The sequence below is a fragment of the Bombus vancouverensis genome, unplaced genomic scaffold (assembly GCF_051014615.1).
Source record: "Bombus vancouverensis nearcticus unplaced genomic scaffold, iyBomVanc1_principal scaffold0037, whole genome shotgun sequence".
Classification (NCBI taxonomy): domain Eukaryota; kingdom Metazoa; phylum Arthropoda; class Insecta; order Hymenoptera; family Apidae; genus Bombus; species Bombus vancouverensis.
This window is the reverse complement of record NW_027468928.1, coordinates 352,609-367,411: the sequence shown is the minus strand read 5'-3', so window position 1 is coordinate 367,411 and position 14,803 is coordinate 352,609.

Here is a 14,803-nt window from a genome sequence, read left to right as displayed (position 1 = left end):
TCGATCTATTCAAGACAGATTGGAAATCGATGTGTCGGAGATGAAAGAACACCGGAGCCTTTGGAACTTTGGATAACCCCGCAACATTGTAACCTAGAGTCTACTAAAACAGTAATTAAACAATTGTAGTTATTTAATCCGATTGTAATTGTTCGAGATAGGTGATAGTGAGCTCTGGCTCGAGGCGACAGTCTGTCGCCCAACGTAGCCGCGGCCAACGGGATGACAAAAGGACGTACTCACAAAGTCTAAGTCTGGTTAAAACGTGAAATAACCACTGATCGCGAAGATGTTACTCTTTAGTCGATGAGATCGCGAGCGAGAATGACTTTCCCGTCCCGATGATACCACGGAGGAAAACTATATTGGGGCGTGTCTAAGGACACGAGATCGGATTCGTCGAGAAAAGCCTCCGTTCAGAAAGTAGGGGAAATTGTCGTTGCCGCTAATTGGTCAATCTCTATACCGGTGGTTAGAAAAAGATGCTGGCTGTTTTCGAGGGGAAGTTGCTAGTGGGAGACGCCGCTCCTTGAAAAATTGGTCTCCCCTATTTTCCCGTAGTGGGGACAAAGCTTGTTTGTCTGTTTGATGGACTTTAGTTGACTAAATCTTAAGATTTATAACGAGCCCTCGAGCCAGCTGAACATGTACTGTGGAGACGCATCGACATCTGGCAATTATCTTACTCCAGGAATAGGGTCTGCGCGTGGCGAGCCACGGGACAAAAACCGTTGGAATATTTACTGTCACGTGTCGCCACGAATATTTCTTTTAAGCTATAGGATTTTAAGCTTTTGAGCTATAGGATTACTCCATACCTTTGTTAAACAAAGCGTTCATCCCTTGGCCGCGGCTACGTTGGGCGACAGACTGTCGCCTCGAGCCAGAGCTCACTATCACCAATCTCGAACAATTACAATCGGATTAAATAACTACAATTGTTTAATTACTGCTATTTTAATTACTCTAGGTTACAATGTTGCGGGGTTATCCAAAGTTCCAAAGGCTCCGGTGTTCTTTCATCTCCGACAGATGAAATATTTTTATTCTCTGATTTATAATTTTGGAAGTGTAAGGATTTCGTCGAGTGAACGAAGAATATTCGTAACGGAGTACCACGTCTTTAAATCAGGAATTTTTGATAAATAAGTAACGTAAGGTTTTCTGAAGCAGATTACTGCAAAAAAATGAAATTCATCATAAATATTTATAATATTAGATAAATATTAAAAATGCCTTTTTATGCAAATGCGAGAGGTATATTACCATGAGACTGCGTTCGCATGATAACGATGATAATGGTCGCAGAAACTGTTTTTTGCCTAACGGTATTTTAACATAGACATCGTGTTTTTTGATGGTTACAAAAAAAAATTAAATTTTATAGATTATGTATAATCAATTAATTCAGTGATCAGAATTTTAAAGAAACTTTTTAATAGAATAAATGAGAACTCGAAAGGGCAAATACGTGGAATTGTAACGATGTGTTAAGGTGTAGGAAGATTTAAGATTAAGCTGTTACCGTTAATTTGTGTTTCCGCCTGTTTGCACGCGTCTGACCATAGACAGGCACGCTCTACTGCGGCTGCCAGGCATCCGCTGCACGTGAGCAATCGTATTTGAATATAACATCTGTTTGATTTGTTTTTACCAACTTTGTGTACCACTAATTACCAGTGGCGAAATTCAGAAATTATTCCTATTTCCTCGAAACAAAAAACATAGAATCTCGTCTTTTTAGATATATGATTTTACTTAGATATGTCTTACAGTTCGAACACCTAACCGATTTTCTGTACATTTAGTATTTATAATAATAGACTTTAGACTAGCTTCACGTACGAATATACAGGGTGGTTGGTAACTGGTGGTACAAGCGGAAAGGGGGTGATTCTACGCGAAAAAAGAAAATATAGAATAGAAATCTTTCGTTCGAGGCTTTGTTTTCGAGAAAATCAACTTTGAATCTTATCTCGTTATAACGGATCTCACTGTAGATCGTTGTCTCGATGGAAAAATTAAGAAAAAAATTTTTATTCTATATTTTCGACTTCTTTCACCCCCTTTCCGCTTGTACCATCAGTTACCATCCACATCCATTCCATATACATCCTGTCCATAAAATTATGAAATACCTACATTTTTCAATTATGTTCAAAATTCTACAGACCTCCCCCTTCCCCGAAATCTCATTTTGCGCTTTCGTCAATCATAAAAGTTTATTTGCGAAAACAAGCAGCCCAAGAAGAACAATTTGCGTCAGTCTAAAATTACCATCACGCATCAAGGAACGTACCTGACGTCAACAAACCTGAAGTCCCTCCCATATTTAACTCTACTAATCCAACCACGGGAGTTCCGCGTTCAAAATACCAATCGTTCGTTTATTTGCATGAGAAAGGATTTGTCGGTGGCTGGGGAGGAAACGAGCCGAAGCGCGGATAGGTGAATGTCGGAAGAGAAGGGGAAAACCTTCCGAGTCCTGAAACAATTTTCGTTTCGAACAGCTCGTCCTGCTGGTGGGGAGGGTTGCATAAATATTCGAGGCTGCGCATCGTGCTCGACATAGCTGGAAACTGCTGGCAAGCGAACAAGTGGTGGAGAAGGAGCACCAGGACCTTAGTTTCGCCACAGCTCAGTACCAGTTGCGTTCAATACGAGTGTTCATTCAACCTGCTCGAAAGGGTGGAATTCCAACGTGAAGACATTGAGTTCGGTGACATCGGTGAGTTTAAATCCACTATATCTTCTATGAAATCATCGTGACGCTAAATGTAGTTACAAGAAATCATTCTAATTTATTTCTGTGTGTAATTTCTTTTCTTCATTTCGCGTGGTTTCTTACTTGGTCAAAAAGGCGAGGAACTTTTATGCGAGGATACTGTTGATAAATTTGCATCGTCCATCCTTTATTGAATTTATACTCAAGACCATCGACGTTGAGTTTCGCTCGATCATTGTCTATCGAATAATTATAAAATTTATTCTGATTTTTGTGCGTCTTCGGTCCTTTCCTTAGCTTTGTCCGATTCTTTTTTATTTGATCTGATTGATTGTAGCAATTTAAATACGAGGAGACTGCTGGTCAGTTCGAATCGATTATTTTCTGTGCAGTAATCGTAGCAAAATGAATATATTCTAATTTATACGTGTCCTTTGTCCCACTTTGTGCCCGCTCTTTTTCCCCTACTTTCTACTGTTTCGAGGCATGAATGAATCCTCTGAACTTGTTGCTCTGGCAGTGAATGAAAAGTGAAGTTTAGGATTGGAAAGTGAAATGAAAGTTTCAATTCCTCGCTTGTGTTTCACTTGTGGAAAGAATCTTCATCAGAAGTTTGACATTTTTGATAGACGCAAGTGTTTGTGCTTACATTTTGATTTTAGAAAGAATTTTGAATTGTATATGTCGATTACGTATATTGGTCATTTAAAAAAATCATAAACACTGTTCAAACTTCTAAGGTACAATAAGAAAAATACAATGTTCATCATTTTATCTTTCCCATGCATTACTGTACTATTACTTAGTGCTGGAAGTTATAAATACCTCTTGTCGTAACTTATCAAAATGTTCTGCTCAATGATATAGTCCCATTCATCCCCTGTCATTCCCACCCACCATTTACATCTCATAACATAATAATAAAACAGTACTTGACATGATTAATAACATATTAAAAGCATCACCTAGAAGAGATGAATTATTTCATAATATAAACTTTCATGTTTATTAATCCCTTAATGTTTTTGTATTCTAATACTTTTGTATATCGCTTATGCTGTAGGTTGAATATGCAAATTAATATTTTTATAGATATAATTTAAATAATACTCGATAATAGCACTGGATAATATTACATCGAGTACTATTCCTCAAATATTTTACACGTTTTTCCATATTACATAATGGAACATAATTTTTGTCTAAATTACGATGCTTCTAATTAAATTTAAATATAAACGAAAGATTGCTTTCCTTCAAAGTTATTGAAATTCGTAAGAAAAGCGAAAGACAAAACAGAATCGATGTATCGATTAATTCCTTAAAAATTTCTACTCGATAACTGGCCCTTAACATTTCACGAACTATACGCGTTTTAATATTCATGGTTACAAGAAAGTAAGAAGAAAGAAGCCGAAATAGATCGACGCGTGTTAGCGGCATATTTTTTATTCATGTACCCACTTCAAAGTCGTCTATACGTACCTCACCGACCTAATACGAACAGCTCTCTTTTCGGTCTCCTCCCTTTTATTTCTCTCGCATTTTTCTTCTTCCATTTCCTCCTCCCCCCCCTCACTCTCTCTCTCTCTCTCTCTCTCTCTCTCGTTCGTTCCTTTGGCCTGGATATTTTTCACGTGGTTCGAGCAACGATGAATTTCCGTGCCGCGAAATTGATGACACGAGGGATAATGAAAATTTATCGAGTATAATAGCCGACGTTCTGATCAAAGACCAAGCCAATCCGTGCCTAAAAAAAAAAATTTTTGGATACCGTCAATGAAGCTGTATTATATTTACATATAAACTATATTATATATGGGACGCGGGTGTTCTATATTAAACATAGCTAAATATAGGTAAATGCAATTAAATAGAGTTAAATATACCGTAATGAAATATATTTAGTTTATGAAACTTTTCCTAAATTAAATGGGAAAATTATTCGCATAGTTGGAAATTCGTATAGTATCTATAATAAAAATTCTTAAAAAAATTGGCTGACAGAATATCCTACCAAGTATTATTTTCAGCGAAGCAACAGGTTTTGTCAAACGTATAACCTTTATAAATTTCTGACGTAAAGTATGTCAAATCTATCTTCTCCAAAAAGAAGAACGTCGTAGGATAAAATTGTACATTTTAAAATGTACATTGTAAAATTATACATTTTCGATTTATTTCTTCACGTAGAAAATTTTACCTTATCCTTTATAGTACGATTAATGAGACACACTAAATATTTGAATGCTACGAAACTCGTAAGAACCAGTTGTACTATACTTTAACCAGTTACACATACTAAACGGTATCAAGTAACTTATCGATCAGTATCGCTTTCCTTTAATATGAAAGAACGAAATAAACGTAGAACAGAATTTTTACGAACAGAGAAAGTATTAGGTTGTCCGGAAAGTGTCTTTCTTTCGCAAGCGTGTCTTTTACAACGATGCACCTTCGTACAAACGTAAAACCAAGTCTGTGAAATTTATCTCAACAGAACAAATTGGATCGTACGTAATTCGACAAAATAATATAAAACAAAAAAACGTTGTGCGTCTATTATTTCCTCATAAAACGAAAGAAACTTTTTGGACAAGCTAATAGTTTTCGAAAGATTTACGACTTGTCTATGGAAGACGAGGGATTGAAAGAACGCCGAAGAATGAGGTTCAATGGATGAACCAGCAGGAAGTTCTCGAAGCAGCCGCGAATCGCGAGTACCCCCTCGAAAAGAGATGAAAGTGAATCGAAACTGTAAGACTGTTACGACTTTTCCTCTCCGATATTCGTCAATTGAATCACGGTCAACTCAGCTTGAAAGAGAAGTTCGATTAAAAATCTTCTATTGTTAAATTCCTTAGTCACTCAGGCAGATCCATGCGATTAACTCTTAATTAGTATTCTTGGTACAGCAATAGTTACTCAATTTTAGAGTTTCAATAATATACGTTGATTTGTACTTCGTACTTTACGTAGTAAGTATCATTGATATTATTTACGGCGTAACACTAAATAATAATTTAAATTTCAATATTGAAATTCTGTAATCATATATTAAAATATTGAAATTGTATACTGAAAGTATTTCATTCTGTTAGTTTAATTTGCTCAGGAGCCACGCTGATCACCTTCATAAATTCAAGCACAGAGAAAAATAACAGAAAATAATTACAAACGCTTTTGAAAATTTACCTTGGAGCCTGTGACTTTTTACAATTCCTTGCGATAGATAATTGCAAATTTGGAAAAATAGATCGTTCGTTTTTTAGCATGCTGAATATTAATTATATACTTAAATAATTAAATCGAGGAATTTTATATTAATTTTATATTTTTCACAAGGCTGATCAGTTTCTCGTGTGAAAATCTCAATGAAAAGAATTCATATGCTATTATTAAATTAATCCTCGTCTTAAATCCTCGTTACTGATCTAATTTATACAAAATAAGGTTACACACTTGCAACAATAAAGAAGCTATAGAGCGGCGAAGATATCCTCAAAGAAGGAGAGAAGAATCAATTATACGAGCCATTATTCGCCACTTACCTAATCTTAAATCTAACTGCAATTGTCCTTTGTTAATTTTATGATTTCCATTACGCGAATCGAGTTGAGTGTAAAAATTCTGTTTTACGACTAAACCATATTTACGACTAAACGAATCCTTACAAAACATATATATAAACATAAACATATATATAAACATTATAATGCAGAGATTGGAACACAATTCAATTTCGTGGACAGCATGTGTTCGTGATCAATCGACGCGTCAGATAATTTATTATTGAATAAACTGGCCGGTGGCGTCTGCGTTTCATGATTGGCAAGTCGATAACGATACAACCGATAGGTAACCGAAATAAATGTTCTACATCTGCGAAGTAAACGTTCTTCTACTAAGCTTTCGACGAGTGAATATTTCTCTTCTTTCTTTCCATCGATAAATCGCGTATCTCTTAGTAACATTCAACTAAATTTTACAAATTTCACCATAGGCAGAGTAATTCTATAGCCGAAAGATAGAAAAAAAGAAAAAAATGGAACAGCGAAAGAACCAAGTCAATTTCCCTCTTTCATCCAGTTTCAGAGCGAAATACGACATATATGCTATTTTCATGCTTCAATTTACGATCAAAGGATATTCAGAGTCGCAACTTTTTATCGAATCGAAACTCCCAAGCTGCATGTTTCACGCAGAGGAAATGGGAGAAAGAGTTACATAAACACTGATAAGTGAGCCAGTGAGAAGTTAAATTGATCGATTCCATTTTTAAACAAGTTTTTTCGTTCTAAGATCCGATCGACTAAATCGCTACACTCACTGCTGATATTTATTTAAATTTATGTTTTTATAGAGCGCGACGAAGGAGAAGAACCTAGACAGAAATTTATTTTACTTACTGAACTATTAATAGCTGCTAGACTTTGCATATTTGTACACTTTCGCGCGTATTTTTACATCTTTCAATTTACCGTAAAACCTTATTCACATTGAACTCTTCAGAAACCAAACGATTAATCTCAATAGAGTTAACCTTCTTTACAAACAAGGTATTTCTATATTGCAACTATTTTGAAACATATACACGTATGAAATATAAACATATTTTTCGTCCTAATTCCGGACACTCTTTTCACATGGATTTCGTCAAAATTATGCGGCCTTGCGATTAAAAGAAATTTTCTCGAGAAGTGTCGCGATTAGGCAACTTATTGGTATTAACAGATTATTAACAGAAAGACAAAATAAACTCCGTTACACAAATCGGATGATCAAGTTTTCGGAGGAGAAAGAGAAAGAGACAGAGAGGAGGAGAGAGAGAGAGAAACAAGATTTATTGAAGGGAGGATGAGGGAACGGAAACACTTTGAGGAAACACTTTGAGCTCTATGCTTCGACCTGTCCAGCCGCCAATCGAATTAGCATTGATTTTGCGTCCATATCGTGGAACCATGCCGTATTTATTGTTTACCAGGTTTCCTGTGTCCTATGAATTTCAGTTTTTCCGCAAGATGCCGCAAGATGCAGCTCGTTTTCCTTAGACTCCGATGTGAAATCGCGCGAAAAAGTAAGAATAAAGGCGTTTCCATTGGATCGCGATTGCACTTTATCGTATTAATTAACTCGACATTACAGCGTAGTCCTAGAAAATCGTATTAATCGAGGTAATCCGATGCAATTGATTCACGGCCAGCGTACTGCTGCGCATCACGCGAGTCGTTGTCTCAATTATTGAATTGCTCGTTGCGAAGTATTGTAGCGGAACCTCGGAAACGAAATTAACGATGTAATTGGGGACAGGATGCATTGTAACGATGGAAAATATTTTAGTTATAACAGCTAATTCGAAGGTTGAAGAATATCGATCGAACTGTTTGCTGGTGTTCGCCCAAGGATTCGAACATGTAGGGGTATAGTGGTTGAACAATTAGATCTGGTCATATCTGTTAATTTTTCTGTCGTTATTGCATAATTCATTGTATTCTTTGGTTTACTATATACACGTATCCCGTTTGATAAATTATATTTCTAATTTTCGTTAATGATATTAATACTTTGCATTCGAAGGTTTCATTTATTCATATTACCAGATACTCCAAGTAATTTCAGTAGAAAGAACGTGTTTTCGTATAATTGGTTAAATATATGCGTAGAATGAAGAGTCATAGCCGCATCACTCATCACCTACTCACTCACTCACTATCATCGCGCAGTGCGATACGATTTTGCTTGGTAGTGTAATATATCTTCGGCCAATACGTCGGTTTATTTTTCTGATTGTATCTTACCTGTTCGTTGCAAGAATACGTGAGATAATTATGATTTGACAGGTTAAGGACAAATTTTTAATTTATTGATTTATTAAATTTTTAATTTATTTGATATTATTAGCGGAGCCCTCGATTGCGAAGGGTTATAGTAGCGTCGAATAAAATTGAAATTGTTAATAGATCATTTTCTGATATTATATTTCAATGGATCTTCGTGGAAATTGGAATAATGTCTGATTCTATTATTTATCTTAGAAAACTTGAAAAACTAATTAATTATTCGTATCGAATTAGTAATATTCGTTTGTTTGTAAAATGTACTTGTCAAGATAGTATTATATAAAAATGCTGAATCTCGACAGGTTAATTTCTCATGTGAGTTTTCACGAAGCTTGAAAAAATAGAATTTGTAATTAGTGTTATTTGCAACAGACATTTATTTTCCCTGAAACCTATGTAGGTCACAAATATTCCTAGTAGCAATGCGTGTGAACTACATTCGCTTCTCTATGTACGTACATATGTACTCTCAAAATTTCATTAAAATCGTTCTTACGTTATTTTAAAATCCATTCTAAAATCGATTCTATGGTGACAACCAACGGTGTAACTTTATAATTCGACGAAATTTTCCAATGCATTTCAAACAGACAAATTTTTACAATCCCAATATAGAGAAGGTATAAAAATAAAATAGTTATTTTTCTTGCTCGGTTCTAGATGAGAACAATAAAAGTTGCGTGGACAGTGATTAAATTGCTTTAAGGAAAAACCTCCTATTTTTTGTTTTATATATTGACTTTTTGTTGCAATATTTTCCAAGAGCTTCGACTGGCATCGAGTCGTGTAAAATCGTAGAAAAAGGCGCTAGTATTCTTTATAGTTGCATAGCTTCCATCATCGCCTGGGTAATAGGCCTCGCTTCGTCTTTGACGCGACAATCTCGTTACCAAGACTTCGATCCTCGAGTTGCTTAATGCGATATCGACGTCAGAACGATGCCTCGACGAGCAATTCATCAAAAAAGTTTTTTAAATTTTATTCGTGTAATCTCGAAAGTGACTCGATATTGACCGAGAATAATACGATGTTTCATTTATTTGTCGAAGCTTGGGTGAAAATTTTCCGCCGACAGATTTTTGATTGCAACCAACGACATTTGAAATTACTGACACGAGAAATAGAAATTTATTGTCATAACTAGCAACGTTGTAAATTGTTCGTATTTGCTTTGATACGAAGATGAATTGGAAATTATTAAAATTTAACAATTTAATAGCATTTACAATTATTCTTATTATCTCATTTAATTATATCATAATTGACAATACAGAAATGTCACTGTTTCTGTATACCTAAATATATTATGTAGTATCGTTTGTTTTTTTACAATAACTGTGCGATTCCATCGTATTGATGCCTTTTCTACTGTAATTCTACTCCTAACTAATTACATTGAATCAACGTCAGTCATTCGCATAATAACAATTCTATTCCCCGATATTCCCAACCCGAAAGCAAATATCCTCTTCCAAATTGTTGCGTATGTATAACCATCCGATTTCTATAGTGATATATTAGCCGTACTGTATTATGTGGATTCTTCGTTGTACGAACGTAAGTAGTCAAGTGAAATTTGTGATGTTCCTTGATCTATGTACGTTACGATCAGTTTGCAACAGGCAACGGCAGTTTTCCCGAGTCGTTGCACGTTCAGCAAGAAATTAATCAGCAGTGAAGAAAAATATAAAGTTCCCCTGTATTTCTAACTTTGTACTCTGTAATGTCACGGTTTCTAATCTTTCATCCATAGTTTACACTTTAAGAAAAATTAATCAATTACATTAATTACGTTGCTTAAAATCATCGAATTTATCTAGTCGGTTAAGCGTGTAAAATCGACGAACGGAAGATTATTCAATGAGAAAACTCGACATTACCAAAATGAACGTTTGCCCATGTTGAAGTAGCATTTAAAGGATGAACGCGATACTCAGCGTCGAGTCGAAAACCTTTCGAGTTCGAGTTTCTATTCGCCTCCATATGAACCCATTGAATAATCGATACGAGTTGCTCGTTACACGGTAATTCCTTGCTTGCAAATTTGAAAGCCACCCACATAGGCCCTGTTAATCGGTCAGACTAGCGCAGAGACGCGTTTCATTTGCTATAATTCGATCTTCGGACGGTTTAGTTATCGTCGCATTTTGACGCTGCTTACCAGCAGATTAATCTCTAGCAAACAATTGATAGGCGTCACAAACAGACCAGTTGCTTCGTAGTTAGCGAGTCTCTGGACGTTCAAAATATGAGAATCCAGCTGATCCACCATTACAATTAATCGGATTAATTCTCACTCCCTCTCGCCAAGGGATATGTGTAATTGATTTTCTGAATCAGGGATGGCTATTCCGATAATATACAGTAAATATAAAATATAGCGAAAATACATAGTAAATCGAATTTTTCCTTTTCATTTCTTAACTTTATCTGTTCTCAAGATACATAGCTTTTGCAGTTTTCCGTAATGGGACAGAAAGCGGAACGTCTTTAGGCTACCATCTTTTTCTTTTTACAATTTAAATTCGTTTCTTCAATGTCCGTTAGAACATTTTCCAACCAATATTTTCTAAAATTTCACACGTATCCTTCCTTCGCTATAAGACGCGAGATACACGTGTACTTCAGCATCGACGTGTCTTCAACTCATCGACGCCTCTTTCTCGGCGTTTTCCATAGTCCGTTTTCCATTCTGTCCGCGTTTCAACCCCCGACCACATTTTCTGTGCAACGTGTACACACATCCAAATATGGGTTGACTGCGACACGGGAAAACTCAGCGTTAGAAACGAACGAAGAAACGCCTAACCATCGTGAAAGCGATGTGAACGCGGAAATCGGACGAGGCGAAGTTAATTTCGACTATCAGCCAGTTTTGGGCAATGAATCTCGACGATTTCCGCGAGCATATTGGACTTATCTGCTCCAGCACGCCTTACAATCACGATAACACCTTCTGTTGCACGCACGTGAACACGCAACCCCCTCGTTACCCTCGAAACGAGCGGTCAGAGATCCGTGAACAAGATTGAAATTCGTTACGGTTACGGAAGCCGTTTACGAGCCTATGGATTACGAGGGTCGTTTCGAAGAATGCAGTGAGCGACCCCATGGAGCGTAATTCTTAGCCCATTAACGGGCAACGTTGCGTTAGCGAATTTCATCTGTCACCTTTTCCCCAATGAATTTGCGTTATCGAATTCTATTTGTTAACATTATCACCACGACAAGCAATTCCAAGGATGAGCTTCGCGTTTACCTCGCCTCTACTTTTTCTATTTGGATTCTACAATTTCATGAGTTTCAAAGGATGTGGATAAAACGGCATTATGAGAAACTGTTGGTTGATTCTTCATGGGTTAACGTAGTTTTGAAGAAATTCTTCCAGGAACCGGGAAGAATATTAAACATTGAAATCGGATACAGTAACAATTCTGAGAACTTTGAAAATGACACGGTACCACAATGTCGCTATAGAGACCAATATAATGTTACTCTAGAGGCTTTCACTGCTCGAATTGTCACAATTATTTTTTATACTTCCGATCCTTGATCATGCCAAAGCGTTATTTTTAAAAAATAAAATATATAATAGAAGTGTGTATAGAACTGTTGAAAGGGTCCGTGTAACAGACTTTCGTCGATGATCTATACAACTAAAATTCTTAATATTAAATTCAATTCGTAGAATATTCAAATCTATCTATAGTTTGATCGAATCTTCGATTATAAATCGACGTAAAATTTTTGGATACTACAAGCGTAGCCATCGTTCAGTATCTCGTAAACGTCTGATGAAGAAGTACATGTTACAAGGCTTATACGTCAAATCTATAGAACACCTGAATATAACTGACTTCCCAATATTTCAATATTCCAGGTCCCATAGCTATATCGGATGTCGATTAATACGAAACATGAGAAGTCAATCAATCGATATGTTCAATGGCACGTAATCTTGATAAAAGCTGTACAAACTTGCAGTCCCTTCCTTGTTTATAACGGGAAATTGAATACTTTGTAATTAAATTGTAGAAACAGAAGCAATAAAATGTTGCGTGGCCTGTCGCAATAACGTAACGAATCGATATAATGGTTGCCACAGATTAACTAATTAATATCAATCCCGCGATCCTCCATCGCAGCTGTCTTTATTTCCGCGTAGTTTGTGTCGAATTCGTCGCGTTTCATCGTGAGAAATCTTCAGCCGTTCCAAAAGTTTCGTAAAGATTAATCCTTCATAATTGAAGAGCGGAAGTAGATAAAGTTGCCAGTATCGAAACTAAAGTTTTCTGGGAAACGACTGTTTATGAGAAATTGTTTGTTTATGGGAATGTTATTTATTAGAAAAATATAACGATACTTATTTATTACGCATATTATAATACTTTATATAATTTTACGATATCTCTATTCTATCGTTTCAAAGATCTGTTAATTAACGATAAAAAAAATATCTTCTTTATATCTTAAGAGAAGATATGTAAGTCCATTATGTAGTTTGCTTAAGAAGGTCAGTAGAGATTTTCTTATCTGATGGGATAATTGAGGCAGATTTATCTACGCACATGTTCAAGCACGATGGAGGGAGTTTGCTGGCACATGGTGCACACAGTCTAATTTAGGGAACTAATCGTATAACATACATCATACACAACCTATATCACGTATGAAACGTTAAAAACTGTACGAATTATTATGATTACACTTCCCTTCATATTTAGTGATATTAACCTTCATACAAACAACCTCTTCAAGGAAAAACAAAATTCTTTTTCGAAAATGGCACTTCCAATTCTTCTTATTCTCACTATTTAATTGCTAGCCGTATCAAGTAACAACGAAAAAAATAATAATATCTAAACGTTGAGCAGGTCCGTATTTTGGGGGATACAATTAAAAAAGTAAATCGTCGGTGGAATATTGTTTCACCTATCAAGAATTTTGGAAGATATAATTAGAAAGGTACAACCTGGGTAGAAAATTGTACTCCTTATCGAGCATTTTTGAAAATATAATTGAGAAAGTGGAATCTGGATAGAAAATTGTTTTACCTACGAAGCATCATAAAAAGTAAGTTTAATAAAACTATACCTTGGATATTTCATATATTTCTTCATATTATACGCATTCGTTAAAATTTTACACTCCCAAACATCCTGCTATACTTGCACAAAAAAGCGCAGTCTAGTAATATCCCCCTCACTGCTCCTCGCATTTTCTTTCTAATCATCTCTCGTTCGCTTTTCCTGATATTATTCTCAGCGTAAGTTCAGAGTGGCGGTTTTTAAACTCAGGAACGCGCGGCTGTTCGTTAAATGAAATATCAAACGTAAGAATTGCCGCAGTCTTAACGCGAGATAATTCATTTCGTAGCACAGAGCGCACGTCGTTGAATATTAATTCATATCTCATATAAGTTGCGAATAAAAAAAGCAGATAAAAGAGGACAAAAATCCGATAATTACCGCGAATCTTTACGCAATTTCAAGAAATACAAAAGAAATTTGTTTGTAAGCATGCTACTAAGTATTATTAGAAGTACTGTACTTTCGATATTTTACATATTCTTGCATATCTTCTACATTTTTCTGTATTTTTGTATCCTTAAACTTTCCGTAAACGCGTAAACGTCTGCGCTCTGACAATGACAAGGAAGATTCTACCGATAAAAATAAAGCATCGAATTTCACCGAACTCTCAGAAATGTAATTCTCAGATCACATAAATTAAAAAGAAAGAACGAAAGAAAATACAAATATATATATATACATACGTAGCCACAAATCAATTTGGATCACGACAGATAAAATAGGTAGCAATAATGTCTCCACGAACATTATCATAATTTATTGGAATTTACATAAAGGCCAAAGAATGCTACTGTTTCAATGACACGGCGTTTTGTAGAGTTAGATAAATATGAATTGTGTGTTTGAACAAGTGTTCGGTCGTGTTTCACGCGACGAAAAAGGAAATCACAAGACAAGGTGTCGCCTCGTTGGAAGCAACAAATCGCAATACGAGGGTGGAAATTGGGTGACACCGGGAGGATTACGAGGGATGAGAAATCTGTCGAGAGCGTGAAAGGCTCGCGGTCACCGGGTTTCTCCAGTTCTGTCGCTTTTAACGCCGAGTTCTACCGCTTCGAGGATAGAAGCTGCGAAATATCGAGGCCATTGTCCAAAGATTTTCAAGAATATCCGATGCAACGTCTTGAAATTTACGAGAGCAAGTC